The sequence below is a fragment of the Biomphalaria glabrata genome, chromosome 11 (assembly GCF_947242115.1).
Source record: "Biomphalaria glabrata chromosome 11, xgBioGlab47.1, whole genome shotgun sequence".
NCBI classification, from domain to species: Eukaryota; Metazoa; Mollusca; class Gastropoda; family Planorbidae; genus Biomphalaria; species Biomphalaria glabrata.
Window position 1 is genome coordinate 4567112 of NC_074721.1, and position 26182 is coordinate 4593293.

General features: G+C 36.3%; 1 protein-coding gene across 2 annotated transcripts in view; it reads right to left on the bottom strand.

The window, feature by feature from the left end:
- LOC106054725 (uncharacterized) overlaps positions 1-26182 on the bottom strand; it is a 91022-nt gene that overhangs the window by 33416 nt on the left and 31424 nt on the right. The window contains exon 1 of one of the 2 annotated variants that reach the window (XM_056045803.1): positions 7638-8465. The exons of the other annotated variant lie outside the window; for it this stretch is intronic. The gene's annotated coding sequence lies outside the window, so the exon portion shown is untranslated. Of the gene's footprint in view, positions 1-7637; positions 8466-26182 lie in introns of those variants that run through there. 2 annotated transcript variants of the gene reach the window in all.

Here is a 26182-nt window from a genome sequence, read left to right on the forward strand (position 1 = left end):
AGGACACATCGTGACTTATTCTTTCTAAAAATAAGCAAAGTGTTCCGTTAAATGCGCAAAATGTGCGAATTGTTCCGTTAAATACTCAAATTGTGCGAAGTGTTCCGTTAAATGCTCAAATTGTGCGAAGTGTTCCGTTAAATACTCAAAATGTGCGAAGTGTTCCGTTAAGGAAAATGTTTGAAAAAGCACTGAACTATAGTTATGTGCATATTACTAGATCTGAAAAAGAAAAATCCATGGGCGTAGCTAGTTGTTTATTGGCGAGATATACATAAGTGACAAATCTCAATTCATATGCCCTCACATCGTGCTTTCTGTGCAGCAAGGGTCATCTATAATACCATCTGCATCAATGCTGTCAGTTGTTTGTTTTTTTTCTACTTCACGTGAATAACAAGATTACATGGCAGTGATATAATATTTAATATTTAATGTAAAAATAAAAATAAAACATTCATTTAGGGGACCCTTAAATGAGGGCCCTGGGGGACTTTTGAATGTGGACCCCCCCCCCTTACCCCTCACCCCAGCAACGCCAATGGAAAAATAGCTGAAATTGTAAAGAATTGTTTCAAGTAAAATGTGTCAAATGTATTTACAAGCATCAAATTTAGCAGAAATGCTGAAACATTTCATAAGTTTTATCAACGGCACTTTTCGGCTTAACCGAATGATAGGACGAAAAGTGATTTTAAAAATTTGAATATATTATTATTATTGATCACATTATTTTTATTGAACACATTATTTTTATTGAACACATTATTTTTATTGAACACATTATTATTATTGAACACATAATTATTATAATAAAAGGAACTAATAGTCATTCTCTGGCACTGCCAGGGCCAAGCTTCGTTAGAGAGAAACAAAATTCATTGTAGTCTCCCTTGTCCGCTGAAATAATTCTCTGGTGATGTGGCAGGTCTGCAACAGAACCGCCCTCTGACAGGCAACGAGAATCTTCTTAAAGATGTTAGGCTTAAGGGCCTTGAGTGTTTGTAAGGTCAGTAGTCATTATCCCCTCGATTATTTGAAAAAGAAAAAGTAAAGTTTTCCTCTCAGGCCATTTGATATATAGGGCAAATGATGTAAAGGTCATCTGTTTCTGTGTCCCGCGGTTAGCGGTTGATACAACAACAGGGTATATTGTTATTTAAGACAAACACCATAACCGCTTAATCTCTAAACTTAAGTTTTCATTTTCTCTTTGTTTTTCCATTTCAGTTTGGCTTAAATTATGGGATAGCTGAGCAGCAATGTAATTGATGGTTGCGGCTTGTTCTCTTTTGTCAATAAACAGAGAGCGTCTTATTATTATTTTTTTATAAAACTTGGACTATCGCCAAATCTTGTACTGAAGTTGTCTTTCCCTTTTCTTTGATCTCCGGGGAGATCACCTCAACATTGCCTGTTTTAGTATACGTTTATCTTCCATCGCAATCTTTATTTGATCACGAAAAGTCACAAAAAGCTATTAATCCTAGATTTCTAATTTATTTCTATGTGAACTCTTGCATCAATGAATCAACTATGACGCTCTACGCCAGACAGATACCAGTCATTGAAAACAATGCTCCTAAACGCGCTGAGGTTTCCAAAAAAAGATTTCAAATGTCCTTCTTCCGTAACCGAGCACCTGGCATGCTCGGGAGATTGACAGATTTCAGCGGACGTGACATTGCACACGATCAATATAAGCGTGCTTTCCCATGGCACAATAAGAATAACATTTCGCTAATCGTTTTAAGAGTGCTTCCTTCTTATGACTTTGATTACAGACTTTGATTACATGATTGCAAGTGTCAAGGTTTGCCAAGTTCAGAACTTCGGGTAAAAAAGAAAAAAAACAACTTGAAACAGGTTCGATAAAAGTTAGTCAAATAGAGATGAAATTGGTTCGGTTGAGAATAGTGAAGTTGAAGATGAAACAGGTTCGGTTGAGAATGGTGAACTTGAAGATGAAACAGGTTCGGTTGAGAATAGTGAGCTTGAAGATGAAACAGGTTCGGTTGAGAATAGTGAACTTGAAAATGAAACAAGTTCGGTTGAGAATAGTGAACTTGAAAATGAAACAGGTTCGGTTGAGAATAGTGAACTTGAAAATGAAACAGGTTCGGTTGAGAATAGTGAACTTGAAAATGAAACAGGTTCGGTTGATAATAATGAACTTGAAGATGAAACAGGTTCGATAAACAAAAGTAATATGGTAAGTGAAACAGGTTCTATTAAAGATAGTGATTACGGACAAGCTGCAGGTTCGGTAGTCAATGGTAAGTGGAAAAGTGAACCAGATCAAATTAGCAATAGTGAACAGATTAGAGAAATAGCTTCAATTTTAAAAAGTAACTCTTTCGAATAAAAATTTAAAAAAAAAATATCCTCAGAGTAGTCAGAGCCACATTAAACTTTCTAGAAAATATAAATGCCGACCAACTTGTTGTAGTTTGAACGTGTGTTCCAAGTCAATAATTGCACTTAATGTAATTCTCATCTCTCCCTTGGCTTTCGCCGTAGGGTAGCCGTGACGATTCGGGTTACCAAATCCCTCCATTTTTCCCGGTCAGCAGCTGTTAGCGGTGACCCGACAAAATAGCGCGGACAAACTCATTTGTCTTCTTTTGCAGCATTTTTCTGTAGCATTTAATCTTAAAAGCTTGAATTATTCTTCAATGTAATTACACATTTATGATTTCAAATCAACAAATCATAAAAAATATAATATAGCATTTCATCCCAAGTAATCAATAAATAAGATTCTACTTAACACTGGGGCTAATAAAATATAAGTTGAGACAAACTGTTGATACAACATGAATAAGACTTTATGAGTTAAAAAAGATATGAGTTGAAACGATATGAGCTTATAGAAAATATGTTGATAAGTTAGTGTGATAGTAAGTGTGTTTGTATTGAGTTGCTAGTAGTGCATTGTGTGCGCCTGTGTAAGCAATGACCAGTTGACCCTCATAGTACATGGACGAGTAAGCAGCAAAGAAAGTGGGTCAGTCAGGACTGTGTAGAAATGGGTCAGAAAGACCAAATGATGCTGGAGTAATGGAGCCTAATAGAAAACTAAAAAAGCAATGTCATAAAAGTAATAATAAAAATAGTAATAAAAATAATAATAATAATGTATTTTGTTTTCCTTTAACGAAACTCGACCACGGCAGTGCCAGAGAATGAATACAGAATACTCATTATACATAATAATAATCTTTATTATCCTTAAGGAAATTTGTCTTACAATGTGTGCATTACACCAAACAAAAAACATTATAACTATAAGAAACCAAAGTGTACATTCACACCAGACTCATAATTTACATGTGAAAAGTTTATATCAGTTTCTACTTAATGATTTGATTGCCAGGGGAACAAAAGAGTTTTTGTGGCTGTTTGTCTTTGCTATCGAGACTATTGTTGTTTTTTAGTGTTTCTATTACAGTGATGACTCTTGCATGTAGCAGGTGAGATTATCCATTATAACAACACATGTCAATCATATTCAACATTTGATATGGCTACCTGACAAAGTTACCGTTTAATTACGCTTATTTAAAAGAAGATGAAATTAGTTTTAAAACATCATTTAGCAATAAGTAATCTTAATACTCCTTAGTTTTTTTAGACTGAGATGAAAGCGTATCATCCTGTAGCATGATTATTCATATCGACAGTGAAATAGCAGAGGGTTTCAAACGCTAGACAAAACATGTGAGATTTGTGTCTCTATCTCTTCAACCAACAACAAATATCAAGTAACCATAAGAAGTGATTTGACTCAGAAAGGTCAGAAATAATTCAAAAATGTTTCAACTTCAAAGGAATTCGAACTCTAAATCCTTTGGTTTAATCTCTCCGCGACTCGATTACCACAAGTTATAAATAAGCATAATCCTTTTTTTTTATTAGACTAAAAATAACAAATCTATGGCCATATTACAAGATCCTTCATGGAACAGTACCAGGAAAAAGAAGAAGAGGCAGACAGAGAAAGCGATGGGAGGACAACATAAAAGAATGGACGGGCCTGCCATTGAAAGAGGTAAAAGACAGAGAGAAATGGCGAAAGACGGTGGACGAATCTTGCATGGTGCCCCAACGGTCCAACAGACTAAGGGATATGTAAAGGTAAGGTAAAGGTGAAGGTAAAGATAAAAATCAACGACGTACGTTGTCGTCTGCTAAAGATGTTATAAATGAGGAGAGTAGTTGCCCTTGCCTGGGGGGGGGATCTATACGTCGGACCTACAACGCCACACTCAGTTGTTGACGTCTTTAAACAAGTTATTGACGTGTATTAGTGTTGACGTCTTTAAACTAGTTATTGACGTGTATTAGTGTCAAGTTGTATGTGTATGTAAACTTTTGTGTTTATGGCTTTAACCGTTTGTTTTATGTGTTTAGCTGTGTGTCTATGTTTAACTGTTTGTTTTACACCTTAATGTAATTCAATTGGGGAAAAAAAATTCAAACTTTCGCCATGACTCCCATCCCTCAGGTACCACAAACCGTCTCCACAACTGAGACCAGACTGATAAAAAGGAAATGATGAAATCACATGATCTACAGTATACAGAGACAATTAGCATGAGGTTCAATCTTCTGTTTATTATTTTAGATCATTGTGTTTTTTGGAATAGATTGACCATCGACCTTATCTCAAACTTTATATTTCACTAACTCAGTTTTTGTAGATTTAACTATTTCTGAAACTGAGTAGCTTTATTTTGTGTTGCGATTACAAATTATCAATTTAGAGATCTGAAATCAATTTATTTTTTTATTATTATTTTTTTTTTTGCGTTCAATGTTAACTACTCCGCAGTGCAGTGTTAATGCGCCAAATCTGGACACAGCAAAAAAAAAAATTAGCTATGTAAGGCATTGCACTTCAAAATGGAATAGCAAAAATCTAAACCAGTGATGCCCAACCCTTATTCCGATTTCCAACACTCGAGACGCGGGCCATATCAACGAAAAGGTACTAAAATAAAATGAAATTGATCTGAAACTCTTTGATTAGAAAATCGTGGATCTAGTACTTACACTGATGGATGGGTTATTTGAAGTTTATTTTTTTAAACGCATCAGATTTTGGCTTAATTTCTCAACTTAAAATATTTGAGTAACATGGTAGCTAGCTTTACCACCGACTCATTTTCTTCTCTTTTCGGTAAATATACTTATGGATCCTCCAATCCTCGAGGCATAGTTTAACAATCTTTTATTCGCAGCTCAAACCAAGAATGCCGCCATATTTGTTTCGTAATGCCGTTTATATGTTGTTTTATTAAAACAGCCACACTTTACAAAACAAATATGTTGGCTTTTTATCGTATTCCAAATGTAAAGATCCGTCCAAATTTCCAGGTAGATTCTACATTCAGGGTCCCTGTTGGTAAACGCACAAATGTTAAATACCACTTTACCAATCAAAGAAAAAGTGAGGGACCCTAACGTAGGTAAAGATATTTTTATTCCACCTTTTTTTTTTAGAAAAATGTGGTGGGGTTATGTCCAACACTTTTTGCAGACGATTCTTCGGGCCGGATGGAACCACGTTGCGGGACCGAATCTAGGTTTGGGTAGTTCCTTGGAATACTGTACTCATCCTTATTCTTAGGAATACATTTTTTTTTTGTTTAAAATAGTTATTGTTTTATTGCTGCCATTAGTGGGCATTCTTTAAAAAGGTTCACTACATTTACTTTATAACTTACAAAACAAACAAAAAAAATTGCAATGCTGATGCATATATCCGCATTCTTAAGGCACGGGTTTAAATCGTATATATGCATGGTTTGCAACCAGTTCATATGGAGCTTGACACAGTGCCTAGGCAAATATTTAGAGTGTAAAATAGGTGCCACGTAATCTCATATGTTAAACATCCTAGCCCGACCTACTAGCCCCCTAATCTTGGATGTAGTGTCTTTCTGTGACCAGAGTACTCAGGGATAGCTTCTGTAGTGAAAACGACTTAAGAGCCTGTACGAATGTAATCATTGTCGGTGTCAGACGTGGAACCAACAATATTTTAAAAAACATATGAATAAAAAAGAAGATTAAAATAAATCTGGACGCACACTGCGTATTGCCCAGATTGTGCGAACACATGTGAATTCATTATGTTGTAGACTGACCTTATCAACCTAGTGTGTCGAAGGAACAAGTTTGTCGGATCCCGAAATAGTGATGATGTTCAGCCAACAAATGTTTGAATGGGGAGATATTTCTTTACATATTAGCACAAAGATTAAGTAGGCGTCCTTGCACTACATCGCTATGTAAAAGAAATCTAATAGTAGGAAGCTATTACGTGTCTAAGCTAAGAGATTGAGACAAATATAAAAAAAAAATTGCTGCATTAATATTCAACGTTTTCCAGTGGTAATAAAGTATTTGAGGTCAACAGGTTTTTGCATAATTTTCGTAAATTGTGGGATTGGGGCTTAAGGACTTAAACCACGTGACTACCTGTCGAGCAGATTTGTATTCAACGAACACCTAAATGCAGCACGAAAAACATTCTCCCAGATTTCCTCCCCACTGGTCTACGGAAGAGATTGGACCATAGCGTTCTGAATATGAAAGTTGCTCTATATAAAAACAATATTTAAAAAATAAGTTTTCACGACTTATGTACGCCGATAGAAGGACAACATGGAGGACAATGCCTTAACAAAAAGGAGGGGGGGGGGAAAGGACAAAGTAAACAAGGAACACAACCAGAGGATTTGAAAGACTGAATTTGATTGGTTAAAAAAAATGCACTCTAAAAGTAAACACATTGTGTTATCACACTTAACGCAAATGCAGGTCAGACGGAAAGAGCGACTCCAAAAAGGTGGATAGTGTTGGAGGACATTTTCTCCTTTTGCAGGGCGTCTGGTATGTCTAGGAGTATTCTGGTACAGTAAAAATCAGCTGAGGGTTTTCTAAGATATTATATATTATTATGATTTTTTATACGTGTAATTTTCTTTTGCATAGTTTTTATTGTTATTCCCATGCTAATGATCAAGCTTATGTCCCCTTAATTATTTATAGAACGACTTTAAAAACAAATATGGCTTCAAGCAGTATTGAAACGTCGATGAGAAATTGAATTACGAAAAAGCTGTGATAAGTATATAGTTATGTTAACATGTAGAGAATGCCACTAATCGAACAGATTTCAATGATAGATTGATCACATTCTATGCCAAAGGTGTACGATCACTGATTAAAGTCTCTACAGTTATGAAGTCGAAGTGGCATTAAAGATATTTGAAAGCAATTGGTTCCCAATGTCGTATAATTCAAGACTCTAATTAACATGCACGAATAGATGAATACATGTAGGATGTAGGACTATCGTCTGTTTTGAAGTAAAGTTACTCCCCCTTTCAGACGGATGATGGCCCACGGTTAACGATGGTGTCATGTGGCCAGCACAACGACCAACCCAGGTGCCTTAAGATCCTGAAATAAAAACCCCAGGCTTCATCAGGATTCGAACCGGGTCACCCGGATTGGAACTCTAGCACTTTACCAATAAGCCACAGCGCTTCCTGTTTTATAGGAACGTCTGTAATTTATACTATAAAATAAGATAGGTGTAGATAATTATAAAAAGATGTACTTACTTGGTCAGATCTGAGAACTAAGCAATGGAACCAACCAATCAACGAACTGTAATAACTTCGTATCCGATACAAAAAAAAATGTCTAGTCCATTTTCTAGTCTAACCACAAGAACACAATTTTAGCCCTATGTCTGCAAACTGTTCAGCCTTCTTTTAGCTCTTATCTCCCTTGTTGCACAGTCCAGATTCTGGCCCCTCTTAACCACAGATGTATTTTTAGATTCGAAGACGTCCTTCCCAAAAAAAAAAAAAATTCCTTTAACACCAAAACATCACGAATCACCAAACTCTCGACGCTTCCAAGTTTGTTTCTGTTTTGTTTTGTTTTTGGATTTTTTTTATCGTTCTAAAAATAGACGCGATGTCAAAGTGCGGTCATCAAACAAAGAGGAGAAGAAAAGTAATCACCATGCAAGTCAAACAAAGTCAAGATGCCTTTGAATCTCAAGTCTTTTTAAAAATATGACAGATCGATAATTTTAGATCATTAAAATTTAAGATGTTTCCAGATCAACGGTTATTGCATTACACGAAAGCACTTGTAAACGAAGAATGAAACTTTATCATTATGGTTTTTTATAAGATTCCAGAATAAAATGTTTAGATATGCATCTTATACAAATAATTAGGCTACTTATAGCTTGCTATAAATTGATCTAATGATACAGTTCAAAATATGAATAGTTCACATTGCTAGATACATAGATACATTAGTATTATTGAATACTACCAGCACAATACGATGGAATGCTAACTGCACAGTTCTGGAACACTTCACTTAACCTTAAGCTAAAAGTTTCTTTTTCCCTCACAATCGCCTAGTATTTAGCCTGGCTTTGGTCAACAATTCAACTAAATTGACATGTCAACTTTTCCCTCTACAATGGCGCTGTTGTTTTCGAAATTGACGTTTTTGTTCTTAGCCCCAAGCCAAAGAAGATGTCTGATAAGCTAATACATATGATACCATCTTGCATGTTTGTGACATTAAGATTGTATTCAATAAAACTAGAAATAGATCTCGTGTGGTTTACGAATGCTTTTAATTATACAATAGTTTTGTTATGGACTTATGTAAGTGAAAAAACTAAAACGGGCAGCTGTTAAGTTTATGATTTAAGATTTCTAGAAATGAAACAATTTGTTGATTTTGTATCGATGTTTCTTAGTTGTCATCAAGTGTTAATTTGATTGGATTAGTAAGTTTGGACGTTTCTTGGGAAATGAAGAGAATTGCAGCCAAGCTAAAGCTAACGTCCTGCAGGAAGGTGGGGGGTGGCAGCAGGGTTCGAACACGAGGCCATTGTGGCAGTGGCGTAGATAGGGTGGGGGAAGCTGGGGTCCTAATTTGAAACTTGATGAATGTCCGAAATTTGGTTTTACATTAAATATTACGCTCTTATGTCATCAAGTCGAATGTCAAAATGCAGGGGCCCCTAAAGTTGTCAAGCCCCCTTTAGCCCCATAATCCCTAGTTACGCCACTGCATTGTGATAACAGTCCAGCGCAAACAATACAAACAGGCTGCCATCCTCCAATGTCTCATTTGTAGCAAACAATATTTAGTTTCGTATATGCATACTGTGGTATAAGCATATAAAGTCTGATACCTATCTTACCAATATAAATACACATTTTATACATAAATTTGGTTGATTAATATAAACAAATATTAAATTAAAAACCAGGTGAGAGTATTTCTTACCAAACATAAATATAAGTCTAGATTTAATCTTTAAAAGCGTAGAGTCAAATGATTCCAAGTAACATAAATGTAGTTGAAAAATGTGCAAAAATAAACATTTAATACCGGGTGAGAATATTTTTGACCAATCCTGAACTCGATCGAAACATTACAAAAACAGGTCTAGATTTAATCTTTAAAAGCGTAAAGTTGAATGAATACAAGTAACATAAACTTAAGTTGTTGTTTTTTTTAAAGACAACTCCTCCCTGTATTGTTGATGAATTTTTGAAAGACTATTAAGAGAGATTACTTTGTTCTTGATAACAAATGAATTATATGAATGATAGTTTAAAAATTGAGTATTTGTCTAACCCCCCCCCCGTATCTCCCTCTAGTTAAGCTCATCATTACAACCTCTCAAAGTTAGCAAAATTCTAATGATAGCCCTATAGATCCAACTAGCATCTCAGTTAAATTGACCAGGGTTCTGTTCTTCAAAGGTTGTCTCCACTAATAAACACCAATCTTACTTTGGTTAAATATCAGTCAACACTGCCCCCACTTCAGCCTGATAAAGCTTTCTAGCAGTTAACCTGGTTTTCGGTTTCTATTAACCGGTCCTGGCTCGCCAACATTATCAACATATTCAGCATATGTACCACACGTATCACATGTACCATATGTACCACACGTATCACATGTGCCACATGTACCACACGTATCACATGTACCACACCTATCATATACAGCACACGTACCACATGTGCCACACGTATCACATGTAGCACACATATCACATGTAGGACACGTATCACATACAGCACACGTACCACCTGTACCACACGAATCATTTGTACCACACGTATCACAAGTGCCACACGTATCATATGTTCCACACATATCACATGTACCACACATATCACATGTACTTCACGTATCACATGTACCACACATATCATATATACTACACGTATCACATGTACCACACGTATCACATGTACCACATGTATCACATTTATCACACGTATCACGTGTACCACACGTATCACATGTACCACACGTATCACATGTACCACACGTATCACATGTACCACACATATCATAAATACCACACGTATCACATGTACCACACGTATCACATGTACCACACGTATCACACGTTTCATATGTACTGCAAGAAACGTAAGTAACAGATGCAGATACGTGTAACTAATGCACCACAAGTAACACATTAACCACGTGCACCTCAAGTCACACATACATTCCGTTCGAGTCAAGAAGAGAAAGTTCAAACCGATCCTTTTATTTTAACCTTACGTTTGGACAAGTTTTCATTTAGATAATTATTTTTAAAAAATAGGAGCAATCCATCAACAAGAGGTGATGGAGCCAGGATTTACCAAAACGATTTTTTTCTGTAGATTTTCATTGATAGCGGAATGACTATAAATACCCAGCTTTTTTGGTCTATCTGGTGTGCGGAATAAAGAAAGTGTTAATAAAGTGTTTTTTTTCGAAGGTGCATGACACTTTCTGTGCACTTTTCATCAGTGCAGAGCCCCATGATTTTAAACTTTACCGTGTGTTACGTAAAATGATTTCAATACAGAGTAAATATATAGTTCGTCCATCGTGGTTCGATGATGACCACTTTGTCATCCTGGGGGGCTGAGGGCTTTGCACTGGGGTTTTATGCCTCCTTATGTGGCTGGTGAGACCTATGTGAGCCCGGAATGTTCGGCCGCACACTGGGCAGGTTATTTCAGCTGGAGCTAGTGTCGTTGGCCTAGCACAGAGTAAACATATGAATAAATGTATATGCATCCTCTGTTTAGGACCCCTCAACTAATGAAAACATTAAGAAACTGGAACAGACAAAAAAATAGAGCAGTGAGATTCTTAACAAACGAATATTCACGTTTGACTAGAGTAACACGCTAAATTTAGAAAGCCTTCAGGACAGAAGACTCAAAAGCAAAGTAGCAATAAGACACTGAACCAGAATCTTCAAATAGAAGAACAAAATTTAATACATTACTCAGAAAGACACAAAGGTAAAGGCACATTCCTCGTTCCCTATGCTAGGACAAATTTGTACAAATGCTCCTTCTTCTTTAGTGTCTAGTGCTATTAGAGCATGGAATGGGTGGCCTGAGCCAACCAAGAAAAACAATGACTTGGCAGGATTTAAGTCATTGCTCTAGATCTTAGATGTAGTTCTAGAGGTAGACTTACATCTATTTCTAGATCTAAATCTAGTTCTAGATTCAAGATCTAAAACTAGGTCTAGATCTAGCTAGATCGAGATCTAGTTTGTATGGCAAAAGAACAATGGAGATATTAATTTTTATTTTGCGAGGGGAATGTCTGGTCCAAGTACTCCAAGTCTTTCAAGTCATTTCTAGCTAGCTCACTACCTAATTAAAATAGGTCAAGAAGTTGTTTTTTCGTGTTGCCAATTTATCTAATTGTATACGAAGAATAAATCTTTTTTTAGTTTATGTATATTACATGTAACATGTTATTAATTTAAAATTTATGGCTAAATTATTATTTAAAAATGTAAGTGTACACTAAATGAATATATGGAGATGCCTTGGCTGAGGGGTGAATCACTTGTAACCGGAAGTCCCGTGTTCGAATCCTCGTGAAGACTCAAGGTGGACAGCTTCGGGAGCCGATTTCGTAACCTTGCTTATTTATTAGGCCCAAGTGAAGTTCTATTTAGCATCATTGGCATTGATTAGTCTATCATGGAGATCTCCAATATTTCTAGATAATGTTCAGGTGCGTAGCTAGAAATTTTCCATCGTTTGGGGGCCCTGGGGGCTTGACCTCTTTGGCGGCCCTGCATTTTGCGTAATATTTAATTTGTAATGTAAAAAACACTCATTTGGGGGCACCCTTCAAGGGGCCCGGGGGGGATTGACAAATTCTCTCCCTCCTCCCTCCACAATAGCTACGCCACTGATAATGTTGGATTCAGAATGGGAGCGATTTCAAGTGTAGGAAAAGGAGAAAGATATTCAAACCATGTATGTGACTGAGAATAAGAGTAAAATTACTTCACAGTACCATAACGCTAGTTAGAAATTAAGCTAATTAATAGATCTACGTAAAATAAAGTAAAGGTAAAGTTCCCCTTTCAGACCTTGCAACCTACAGGGCAGATGATGTAAAGGTTTCTGTGGCCGACGGTTAACGAGGGTGTCATGTGGCCAGCACAATGACCAACTGCATTTACGTTTCCAAAACTAATGTCAGGTACCCATTAGAGTTGGTTGGACTCAGAGACGCCCTTAAAATCCCGAAACTAATGTCCACCATGATCCGAACCTGGGAACCCAGGTTTAGAAGCTAAGCGCTTAACACACATATGCATAGTCAGTTTGAGATAATGAGCCAGTTTTTTTTTGTCCCTGAAAACTTTTTAAGCGGAACTCAACATTGCTGAAATAGTTATGGTGTGGAGGAAGAGGAGAGCGATGGAGTCAGTGTCCAGTTAGACCAAAACTTGCTCTGACCATCAGGTGGTCTAAGGTTAACAAAACAAAGACATTATTTGCTCAGCCAAGGAGGCCGACGTTATCCTGTGTTGGGGTTTTTCTAGGGGGAGTGTTTTTTGTTTTGGTTTTAACACAACATCGACATGCAGTGAAAAAAATGTGTGCCTCTATGTCGCTCTATTTCTGACTCCATGTTTTACATGTAATGAAGGATTCTTGTTACAATTTGAACCCGCTCTGTCGCACACTTTATGCGATTTCAATATATACTACAAAAATAACATATAATGTTACTGTTAGTAGAAATTTTATGTTACTTTTTAAAAAAATGATGCTGGCTGTTTTGTGGTACCACATGTTGCGGTAAAGGCACTTTCACAAGGTAAGTAGATCTAACATATATGTTTCAGTTTTGGTTGCGTTGCATTTGCATACTATGATAGCTACTTGGTGGTATGGCATGTGAACTGGACTGGCGTATCTATCTATCTAATCTATCTATCTATCTATCTATCTGCTTATTTTACTTTATATTCAATGCACTAACTGATCCAGGGGGGAGGGGCGGTAGGGGAGATCGCCCCCCTCCACTTGGTTGACCCCCATAATATTATTTCTTGAAGATATTTTATTTTCTCGGCGGGGACTATCGAAGCCTTAATCTAAATCTGGGGAGTATCTTATCTTTTCAAGGAACAAATCAGTTGTATTTGCAACGTAGTAAGGGCCTATAAACTCAAATTCGAATATTTTTCAAGAAAAACATAATTCAAAATGTTCTGAAAAAATGAATATTTTAGAGAGTTTTACCATTTTTCTGTTGACGTCTTAGTCTAACCAAAGCAGGCCTACTGCAACAGGTATCGCTTAACATATTACAGATACGCTTTAATATAGATATACAAACGCTACTAGTGCCTCGATTGTCAGTCACACTTCAGAATCGCCCCTTGCCCCCCCCCCCCCCCCAAGTTACTTTACTTTACTTAATTTGACCCGCCTTTTTAAATAGGATGAATAATGAGCTGTAGAAAACGCTTTGCGTCGGGGCTATTGCTATGCTGTATGTATGCGTTTATACATAGGGTTAGGGTTCACTGTGCGTTAGGATTAGGGTTTGGAAAAAAATCGCCCCCCCCCCCCCTTAAAAGTTCTGGATTGAATGGCTGCCTGGTCGTGCGGTTTGCGCGCTGGACTGTCGTTCGGATTTATCGACGGTCGAGGGTTCAAACCCTGCCCGCTCCCATCCCCCGTCGTTCTGCGGGAGGTTTGGACTAGGAAGTAAACTATCTTCAACTCTGAAGGAACCGAATTATGTAAAACATTTTACAAACAAACAAAACATTCTGTAAAAGATATAAGATAATGCTTGTGTGGCTATCTTGAATAGGAATGTATAATCTGTCTGTTTGTCTAGGTAGGTGGTATCGATATTTATATGTTGGTATGAGTACCAATAGAAACAAACGAACATATTTTTTTTTTTAAGTTTTAAATATTGAACATTATAACCAACAAGCCAAGCATAGCAGCCAAAATGCAATAAGTCTCACCAGTACACCTCAGGTACAAGCGAACTATTGACATATAGATCTAGAGCCTTTCAGTCAGTGAAAGCAAATTGGCCGGTGGTATAAATACAATGTTGTAAAGTAGACCAACTCAAATCCGTTTTTTTAAATAGGGCATGGAGTCTATTGACAATCATTACACAGACGAATGGAAATGTAATAAATGTATTCATATCAGACGCATTAAACAAAGGTGTTTCAACATTTATCATCATGGGGGGCACACGTCTGGCTCTCCGCAATACCGTAAACATAAAATCATCGTCTGGAACGAACCGAGCGTGTGTGACTACATTATGCCCTTGAAGTTCAGATAGGGGCTGACGGTATCTGGTCTCGGGCCGGATGTGACCTTCCAAACATACCATGGGTATCACCGGTATGGGACATCATATTCCGAATATGTAAACATAACTGTTTTTTGTGCAGTCTTATGTGACAATTTTATGTTTAGAGATATGTTTACAACACAATGCATATTTTACTTTATGTATATTCAACGGCACAACAGAATCGCTTGTGGGGGAAATATAAAATGATTAAAGTAAACCGAAGAAACTTCTGGGTTCTTTTTTTTTTTTTCTTTCGTTAATGATCTCCCTTTAAATTAGCATTCGGGCGACATCAATACCAAACTATATATCTTTACAATGATGCCTTGAATAAAATTGCTTTTTGTGTTATTCAAGGATTAGTTTATAGCCTTTGGAGCTAGATAAAGATCGATAACTTAAGCTAATAAGAATTTTACAAATCAGAAGTGTGTGTGCTAGCAAACAAATTACAGACAAATTAATTAAATTCATTAAACTGAGGATTAATTGAGGATTAATCAGTTCAGCACTAACTTGACATAAAATTCTTCCTAATGTACAGGTTATAAAACCACAAAATAAAGCTTCTTAATTACATTGTGGCTATACTGTTACAACTTTAGTCTGATATTACTTAGTATTGGTACAGCTTTATACTGGAATAGAAGAGATTCTGATATAACTTAATACCGATACAACTTTATACTACTTATATTGATACAAATGAACTATCTTTAATCTGACTCCTAATAACTCATGGACCCGTTAACAACTCAAGGACAACTCAAGGACGACTAACTCACTGTCTCCCAATGTATACCTTTTTAAAATCTTCTTTTCTAGATTTCTAGAAACTTCGATTCCAAATATTTTTCTTACCTACCACCTTCTAAGCTTGACACGTTTTTCTTGACCTCTTTCTTTGATAGGTTAATTAATTATAATTTGCACATGCTTAGTCTGTGATTTTCTTTCACCTGACCCTTTTCTAGAATATTGATGAATGAGGTCACAGTATCGATTCGTGACACCAATTACGTTAAATCTATCAGTGGTCATTCTTAATATTAGAAGGGAAATTTTAAAAATTAACCGCTTTTTATATATTTTTTTGCGCCATTTGCTTGAGTCTAAAGGATTTTATAAACGACCATCCATTTCATAAGTTAATTGACCTGAGCTCCATCTTACACTGACAACCCACTGACCTGTTACTGGAATCTGATAAACAGCACACAGACAAGGACAGATCAGTTTCTTATATTCGAGTAATATGACATCAGGTTCCGGGATGACACTAAGTAGGACATAGAGGGAGACATTTTTTTAAAGTTTTATGACGCAGTGTTTACATGTGTTTGTGGCAAGATTATATTGTGGTATACAGAAACAAACTGGCTTAACGTATCAAGTTACAGTGCTATACTCATAGCTTGTTAGCTCACATTACATTTGCTGTTACTGTCTCAAAAGTGAATGTTAAAAAGTGCATTTCTAGCACTGAACACTTGCCAGTGCTTAAACGCATTTGTTACAATCATAAATTCTTTTTCATGAAAAATGGTTTCAAACTTTAAGTTATCAAACAATGATGTGTATACCTAATACCTTTAGCTCTCCCTTAGTCTGTTGGACCGCTGGGGCACCAGGCAAGACTTGTCGACCTTCTTTCTCCATTCCTCTCTGTCTTTTGGCTTAGTTAGAACCTCTTTCAATGGCAGGCCCATCCATTTTTTAATTATGTCCTCCTATCGCCTTCTCTGTCTGCCTCTTCTTCTTTTCCCTGGTACTGTTCCTTGAAGTAAGGTTTTTGCCAGCCCCGAAGATCTTGGAATATGGCCATAGATTTTTACCTTGCGTTTTTTTTACGACAGTTAGCAGGTCATCATGGGGTCCAATCGCTGCAGTAACCATGTCTCTAATCTCTTGGTTTGGGATGCAGTATTTAAATATAATATCTAGGAACCTTCTGTAGCATGTAGATGCTTAAATGATTTTACACCTTTTTAAAGTAACTATTGAAACATTTAGGGTTAACATACGCTATAAGCGGAGGTGTTTGCTAGCACACACACTTCTGATTTGTAAAATTCTTATTAGCTTAAGTTATCGATCTTTATCTAGCTCCAAAGGCTATAAACTAATCCTTGAATAACACAAAAAGCAATTTTATTCAAGGCATCATTGTAAAGATATATAGTTTGGTATTGATGTCGCCCGAATGCTATATGGAAGAATCCATTAAGATATCCTATATGCCAGGGGTTCTCAACCTGTGGGTCGCGACCCCCTTGGGGGGTCGATTGACGATTTACCAGGGATCGCCTAAGACCATCGAAAATATGGATTGTTATTGTCTATTCTTCTATTGCTGTGTGTGTGTGTGGGGAGGGGTCGCGGCAGAATGGGGGATTGTAAAAAGGGGTCGCCGAGCTTAAAAGGTTGAGAACCGCTGCTATATGCTGAGATTGCGGAGGGAGTCAGACCCAAGGGCCGCCCAAGACTAACCTACTAAGATGTCTGCAGGCGAGACAAGGCATCAACTTTAAGTATGTGGGAGGAGATAGCCCAAGACAGGACAGCATGGAGACAGAGTGTACGTTCTGGTACCAACTTCGCTGAGAGCAAAAGAAACGAAGCGGCCTTAGTCAAGAGAAAGAAAAAGAAAGCTGCCCTGTCAGCTAGCCCTGGGACAGATGTATATACATGCACAAACTGTGGCAAACTCTGCCGCTCCAGACTGTCTCAAGACTAAGCCAAAACCAGTGACTCATCTGGGCGTATGCATTGTCTTCCGAGACAGAAGGAGACATATAACGTTTACATGTAGGCACCACAAACATTTCATACAAACATAGTTTTTAAAGCAAGAAGAGCTCCCATGACCTCCATATAATTCATAACCATGCGTTTCCCAAGCCAGGAAATAAAACTATTACTCAAGTACCTTTTATAACTGTTGCAAACAATATGTGGGGTTGTGTTATATTTGAGAGTTGAGGAATACAATGAAGCACCTTCGTGGTCAAAGGTCATCACTATCTCGTTACTTTCGCTTCAACTCGAACATTGCTGCGTAGTCGAGTAGTATGTGCTCTGGGCTGTCGTGACGATGTCCCGAGTTCGAGTCTTGGCCACCGCCATTTACCGCCGTCCGGCGGGAGGTTTGGCCCTGGATGTAACAATCAAGTCAAATCTTTATAGTAAAAAGCCGATCTCATTTAATCGAGATCAATCGTTATGGAAGACCTGTGACGTGGCAACAAGCTATTGGTCTGAACTGTAGTTGTACAGCCTTGGATTTCATGCCTAGTCTTATCAAATACAATAATATAAAAGGGTCTTTTTCTTTGTCAAGCATTGTCCTCTTTTTTCTTGTACTCTTTAGGGCGCGCATGTGTCTGATAATTTAAGTCTGAGTGGCTTCTGATAATATCTTTTCCTCTTTTGTTTTGATTAATACGAAATTTCTGACTTAAAATAGGTACACAAAATTTGTTTCTACAAAATAAGAACAGAAAATGAAAACTGGCAATGTAATTACTTTAAAAAAAACAAACTTGTTTTCTTTAGTTATGATGTAATAAGTGCCTATTAGAATCAGCCATTTTCTTCCCAGGTAACTGATCTAGCTTTTGTATAACTTCACATCTAAATATAAAGTGACAATTTTCTAATCCAAGCTTTGTTCCGCGCGCAGAACTTATCTGACATTAGCCTTCAGCATTTAGCTAATAGGTATCCAGGGGAGATATAACGTACAGTCTGACGCAAGGTGAGAGGCGGGGTTATCTGTGGGGGATCTTTTAGTAGTGTTGCTTTCACTCCATTAATCCATCTTCTGCTAGAAACCTCCATGCAATTTGTTATTTTATTTTTCTGTTCGGTTGCTCTTTTGTTTTAAGATAATACGTACAAGAACTCAAATAAAATTTTAATCAAAGTTGGTTTACATTTAATGCTTTGATTTTTATTTCAAGAATCCCCCAATATAATCTTTTAACTTCCGGGTTACGGACTGAGTTCTTAGAAAAAAAAATAGGTATACTAATATACAAACACATGGAAGGATATTGTGTGTGTGTTGGATTACGCTGCCGCATATTTATCATTAAAATGTTTACCTAGGGGAAATTTAAACTTTTAAAGCTTTGAGATAAAGACTCAGGCTTACAAGGTCGGATAGAATTCTTAAAAAATGTATCTCTCACGGCCGAAAGAATTGTTGCAATTATTAGATAGTTGTAGACATTTGGTCAGGGGAGGTTAGCAAAGAAACTACATTTTAATTGTGTCTCTTTTCTCATTGAAAGTTCTGACCAAATCGCTCTTGGTATAATATTAACATGTGAAACTCGACACAAGTGTGATGGGTTTTATCGGTCTGAGGGTTTAGGCAGCATTATACATTTCGGAAACGAGTGCCGCGGGTCGTTCTTTCACAGTTGAAGAAAATCTAGTTCCTTGTCCAAAACCTCCCGCAGGACGACGGGGGGATGGGAGCGGGCAGGGTTCGAACCCGAGACCATCGATATGTACGAACGACAGTCCAGCGCGCAAACCGGACTTAACCACTGCGGCTTCATGGTGTGTGGTCAGAGGCTTCGAGGGACTGGATAGCACCGCGTCACTGAGCGGAAATGTACCGCGGGCCGTAGTATTGGTCGTCACTGATAAGTAGAAGCAACATTACAATGGGTACAACATTGTTAGTTGTTGTTGTTGTTTATTTGGCATATAGGTGTTTATTATGGTGTTTATATTGCTTAATGGAAAAAAAAAAGTTATATTTATGTATTTTTTGTAACACAATTTCAAAGGCAAACGTTTTCAATGCAATAGTTAGATCGTTTTTAGATTATTGTATGCTTTACTTTTTAAAGGGCTTACATCCATTTGTGTGCCATCGTTTTACACTTTAAATATCTTACAATGCTGTAAGACTTCAATGACGTTACAAGTACACTGTGAATAGTTGTACTTTAAGGAAAGAAAATATATTTATATTGATTTTATAAAAACATGATCAAATTAATTTTTAAATTCTCCAGAGGTCAAGTTCTCAGACCCGTCTTGTAGTAATAGATAAGGATGATTGGTCACAATCGAATGACACTAAAAACTTACAAGCCTTGTTGGAAACGAGCTTTAATATAGAGTCAATATAGACGATTGCGTAAATGTTTTAAAAAATTACAGAAAAAGTTTCCCATATAGTATGTAATAGTATGTAATATTAGTTTTACCCAGTAGATGCCAAGCAATACATTTACTGAAAAGAGAGAGAGAAACAGAAAATAAGAGAAATAAAGAAAGAGAAAAAAGATAGAAACTAAGAGAGAGAGAGAAGAAAAGAGAGAGAGTAAAAATGGAAATGGAAAGAGAAAAAAAAGAGCGAGAAAGAGAGAGAAAAAGAGAGAAAGAGAGAGACAGTAAAAAATGGAAAGAGAAAAAAAAGAGAGCGAGAAAGAGAAAGAGAGAGAAAAAAGAGAGAAAGAGATACGAGAGAAAAAAAGAGAGAGAGAAAAGAAGAAAGAGAGAAAAAAGAGAGAAAAAGAAAAAAAGAGAAAGAGAGAGAAAAAGAGAGAGAAAAAAGAGAGAAAGAGAGAAGAGAGAGAAAAAAAGAGAGAGAAAAAAAGAGAAAGAGAGTGACTAAGAATGAGAGACAAATGTTTCATCTTTACCCGAGACTGGATGTCAGACAGACAGATAGACAGAATGAGATGATATAAGCTTTGTAAAAAAGGTAAGTCATTGTTCACAGGAGTTTGGAGCTAGTCACTTAAATGAAACACCCAGAAGTGTAAACCTAACCATCTATAAATAAAACTTGTTTCTTGGAAATATTTGTGTATTTCTTTCAACGCTACGCACATAACACTATAGAGGTGCAGTAAAGAATTCTACATATACTTCTACATATACTTCTACATATACTTCTACATATACTTCTACATATACTTCTACATATACTTCTACATATATATATTCCAGTTTAAAACACGGATTGGTTCATTCCATTGGTATATGTCCTGGACAATTACAAAAATAGAATGTCCATGAGAACACAGTTCTATGAGATTCTTCATTGGTTTGGTTTATTTACATATCTCCGACGTTGATTTAAAAAACAACAACAATTATGTGTACGTCCTAACCCAGACATCAAGACGGTGAGAGATGGAAGAGACCAAGACTCGAACTCCAGACCGTCATGAACACGGTGCACCCCAGGGTAGGATATAAGGCATGGCAGGCGCGACTATTGCCCTGGGACTTCACAAGAGAGAGCCTCTACAACACATATTTTTAAAAATCCGAATTTCGATGTCTCAGAATTTTTTTTTTTTAACATTCCATTTTTAACCTAAAATACTTTAAATGTTACCTAAAGCTATGGCCTTACCATCCACAAACTAAAAAATATACTTTATTATTTTACTTAAATCTGCTTACTACATATTATTTTTAGAAATGGAGAATAGAAATTAAATTTGCAAGTACTCTCTATCTTCTACACCAATAGATACTAGAATTCAAGGTCTAAAAAGATATGTTAATAGGATCTTTAAAATGCTAGCCTTTCTAAAGAAAGGGATAGGTAGGGGGCAATAGCAATGCTATTATATATAATTATAATCTCTCTCTCTCTCTATCTCTCTTTCTCTCTCTCTCCCTCTCTCTTCCTATATATATATATATATATATATATATATATATATATATATATATATATATATATATATATATATATATATATATATATATATATATATATATATATATATATATATATATACATTTTCTATCTGTCTGTCTCACTGTGTGTGAGTATTTTACTTTCTTTTTTACTCTTCCAATTAATCATTGTGTTTTAGTTACATTGTGTTTAAACACATGACCTTGTATGCTGCTTCCGCTTTCTGAAAGTGAAGAAGCCGACTAGTCGTACGACTTTAGGAATAAAATTGAAAACAAAACAAGCACCATTAATACCTGGAATACTCATTTTGCAGTCGCTCCATTGTAAAACGTTATTCTTGGTGTAAGTTCATAACAGTTTATTAAGGTTAATAGACTTCTATGTCTCTTTGTTTATTAACAAAGCTGATCCTGAACGTGAAAATATATGAAAGTAAAAACTATTCAATTCGTATATCCGTTATGAGTCACGGCCAGCAAAACCTTGGGTTTTAAAAAAGAAGCAAAAAAAGCCAGTAGATATTGTTTTATTTAGTTGTTGATCTTTCGACGGTGCTGGGTGTTATATTTAGGTCACCTTGACATAGTTTTCTTTGTGAAGTTTTTGAAATTATTATTATTCTACACATCCTGTGTAACATTCCATCCATACACATTTTAGTGCATACAAATGTGCGATTTGGCTAAAAATGTAATCTGACTTCTGAACCAAAAACTAAGGCTGCAAACTCAAACGGTTAGTAAACCAATGTTTGTTTTGTAAAATGTTTTACATATTTCGGATGTTCCTTCAGAGTTGAAGATTGTTTACTTCCTAGTCCAAACCTCCCGCAGGACGACGGGGGATGGGAGCGGGCAGGGTTTGAACCCTCGACCGTCGATAAATCCGAACGACAGTCTAGCGCGCAAACCGCACGACCAGGCAGCCAATCCGGCACAACAATTTTTAATGACTCTTATCTTATCTTATATAATATAGACGTTACTTCAAAAAAGAAGATGATTACGTCCTACGCGTCATGCATTCAGTCATGCATAATAACCAATGACTTAAATTCTAACACTGGATATAGATTCCCAATCTCAAAAAAAAAAAAAAAAAAAAAGAAATATATTCTCTGAATGTAATAGTCAAATAATCCAAAAAATTTTTTTTTTAATTCCTCTTTGCTTACAGCTATATTTACAACCTAATTACAACATAAATTTACAAAAGCCTACGAAACACTTATCGCATAAATACAACATAAACCTACTAAAGGCCTGCGAAGTACTTGCAGCCTACAACGTACTTACAATTTCTGCTGGTTCTGTAACGAAACATTTTGAGTATTCTTGTAAAATTCCATCCACGGAAGCAGTTCTAGAACGAAGACCTTATTTAATGTCCGAACATCTGGCCAATACATGAATACCCGAACGATATCAAATAAAAGCATCAATCTCAATGTATGTCCAGGACGAGAAAATCCAGCATACGCACATCCCGAATCAGAATCAATTACACGTCACTGATAATTAATTTTGAAGTCGAACGAATCGTTAGGAAACCATTGGAAAAACAAAATCACTTCAAAACATGAACATACCTATAAAACTTTTTTTCTTTCTAAACATTAAAGAGAAACAATCAATGGTCGAAGGGGAAACAATCAATGGTCGAAGGGGAAACAATCTTCGGTCTTTCGCTTCACATTTTCACAAACAAAAACTTTTAAAGGCGTTCAGAAAAAAACGTGAAAATTGTTACAATTATTTGTAAGGGTGAAGACATTCAGCAAAGACGGTACAACACAAAAAGAAAAAAAAAACATTTTGAAATTTGTGATAGGCATTTTGTAGGACACTCAGTGTATGCGTTAAAGGCATTATTCATGAAAGGTATCATAAAGATGGTACAATTAAAACTAGTTCTAATTGTGTGAGACACTTCGTGTTGATTGTGTATGTAAATAAAATGTTGGCGTGTCAAATGTACACATGCCTGTGTCACGACTTCGTGTAGTTGTAAAAGCAGCTTTTGTTTTGCAAACTATTTTTCTAACCGGCTAGGGCGCTAAGTTTTAAAATCGCGAGAGGACCTTACAGGTAGACTTTTGCTAAGTGTAGGTAAGAAAAGGTAAGACTCACGAACAGGTGCGAAAAAGTCAAAATGCTGTCTATGGGATTGAGTGTACCAGCAAATATCCTGTCAAATATTGCATATATGGTCAGGTCAAGTGAAATATGATGATGAATGATATTTATCACGCGAATGTTTAGATATTCATGAAAACAGTAAAATATAAACTATGAACTTAAACAATTCATTAACACTCTTTGCTCTAGTTAGTCCTCAGTCAATAAGCAAGAAAACGGACTATCCAAATAATGGCCACTGTGGCACAGAGGAAACCACCTTTTAGTTTTTCTCTTTATTCTTTCAATTTGGCAATAAATTCTTCAACCTTACTTTTGAAAGATATTTCCATTATTATCGAAATAAATTAAAGAAACATAAAACAGAGGAAAGAAGAAAAAGAATATGAAGAAATGTGGAGCCGATATAATGTAACCAAGAACAGCGCAAGGAAATGAGAAAATGAAGACTGGGAGAGATCTGGAGATACAGAAACTAGAACAATGTCAAGGACGCTGTACTGAAAGATCATTGTTGCATACTAAACAGTAACAAGAAAAACATTGTAAAATGTAAAAAAAAAATACTTAAAAAAAGAAAAATAAATAAATAAATAAAAATAAAAAAAATGTATTAACTATTTTGGATTATTAGTACCTAGAAATAATACATCTGTGCGATTAGAAATATTTTTATCAATTGTTTTTGTTTAGCTTTCAGCTTTCTCGATACGCTATGATCCTATCTGGACCAGTTTTGAAAGGAGAGAGAAGATAGGGGTATCTTTGTGAATGTCTACATGATCGTTTTTTTAATGCATAAAAAAAATTCCCTCAAGGCTCAAGAGTCCTTAATGGGACTAATTCAACTTCAAGTACGATTTCTTTCCCTTATTCAAGATACCGAACGAAAAAATTAATTATTAACTGTTAATTTAACTAATTGGTTAATTTTTCTAATTGATTCTTGTGTTGTCGAGTAAAAGAAATAATTGTACAAAATTTCAACTTAATCCGAGATTGGATGTAAACTAAATTAAATTATGGCTTTTATATAGTGCTACAACATGCTTATAACATGCTTAGAGCGCTTTGGTCCAATCTCAGTAGTGGACCATTGGGGTGGGGAGGGGGTATCTAGGAGAAGGTTTTTTCCGTGCTGCCTTGAGGCGCTCAGTAAACACAACTCGAGTCGGGAGTCGAACCTCGAACCCTCTTCATAGGTAGCCAAGCCAAGCTAAGTTTCAAGCGCAATTAGCCTCTCGACCACGCTTCCCACATGTAGAAGAAATAAGGAGTAAAAACCTTTTATCATACAGACAGACTGAGTGAGTTGATATAAGCTTTACAGACAGACAGAGTGAGTTGATATAAGCTTTACAGACAGACAGAGTGAGTTGATATAAGCTTTACAGACAGACAGAGTGAGTTCATATAAGCTTTACAGACAGACAGAGTGAGTTGATATAAGCTTTATAGACAGACAGAGTGAGTTGATATAAGCTTTACAGACAGACAGAGTGAGTTGATATAAGCTTTACAGACAGAGTGAGTTGATATAAGCTTTACAGACAGACAGAGTGAGTTGATATAAGCTTTATAAAAATCAATTTTTGTGCAACAATCGAAAGACATTTAATTTTCGTAAAATTGTCCTATAATTTTAAAAAGAAATGTTCACAGCTTATCAAAAAATTATAATTATCAGTACACCGGATCTATGAATGAGCTAGCTGTAAAATTTCTTTACTACAGATGAGAATCTCTCATATTAACAATATCCTGCACCAAAAAGATCCGCTGAGTTAGTCAGTGATTACTGTCGTGTCAATTTAAACATCAAAAAACTATCTGCCTTGAACCTTTTCTGTTTACTAAGCCCATTTAAGAACATTAAAGCCGAATATACAAAATTCTATAATAATTCATCTCCAAACTGTATCCTGTTCCGTTTTGCGAAACAAAAAAAAACAACAATTTCTTGACCAATTCAGCAGATAACTTGAGATTTTTAGATTTGAGAAATAGAAATAACATAACTAGAGAGTTCGACTGAACACCTTTTGGGGAAGAGAGATTAAGTTCTTTAGGTTGAAACCTCTGAAACGTTTCTGCCCAGCCAAAAGGTTCAGAGATGAATACGGTTCAAATCGCGGATTAAATGAAGTTGAAACATATAAGAATTCCATCTAGTGGTAGTTGAAACATGTAATTACTCAATCTAGTGGTAGATTTTTTCTTCATCACCTACTAAAGCCTACAAAGTACTTTCAACGTACAAAAAAAGCAACCTTTTGTGACATAAAAGTACCCATTTTAGGCCTTGCGATGCATACGGTAAGTAAAGTTTCCCTTTCAGACCTTGCAATCTATGGAGCAGATGATGTAAAGCTCGCCTGGCAGCCAGCACAACGACTCAGCGACTTTTACTTTCCCCAACTAAAGTCAGGTACACATTAAAGATGAAGCCAGCTTAAAATCCCGAAATTCAAAATCCCAGTCATTGCCGAGATTCGCACCCGGGACATCTCGGTTCTAAAGCCAAGCGTTTTACCGCTCAACCACCACAACTCCACATTCCAAAGAGTAAATGCTGTAAAGGTCACCAGTTTCTGTTAACGAGAGTTCCATGTGGCCATCACAACGA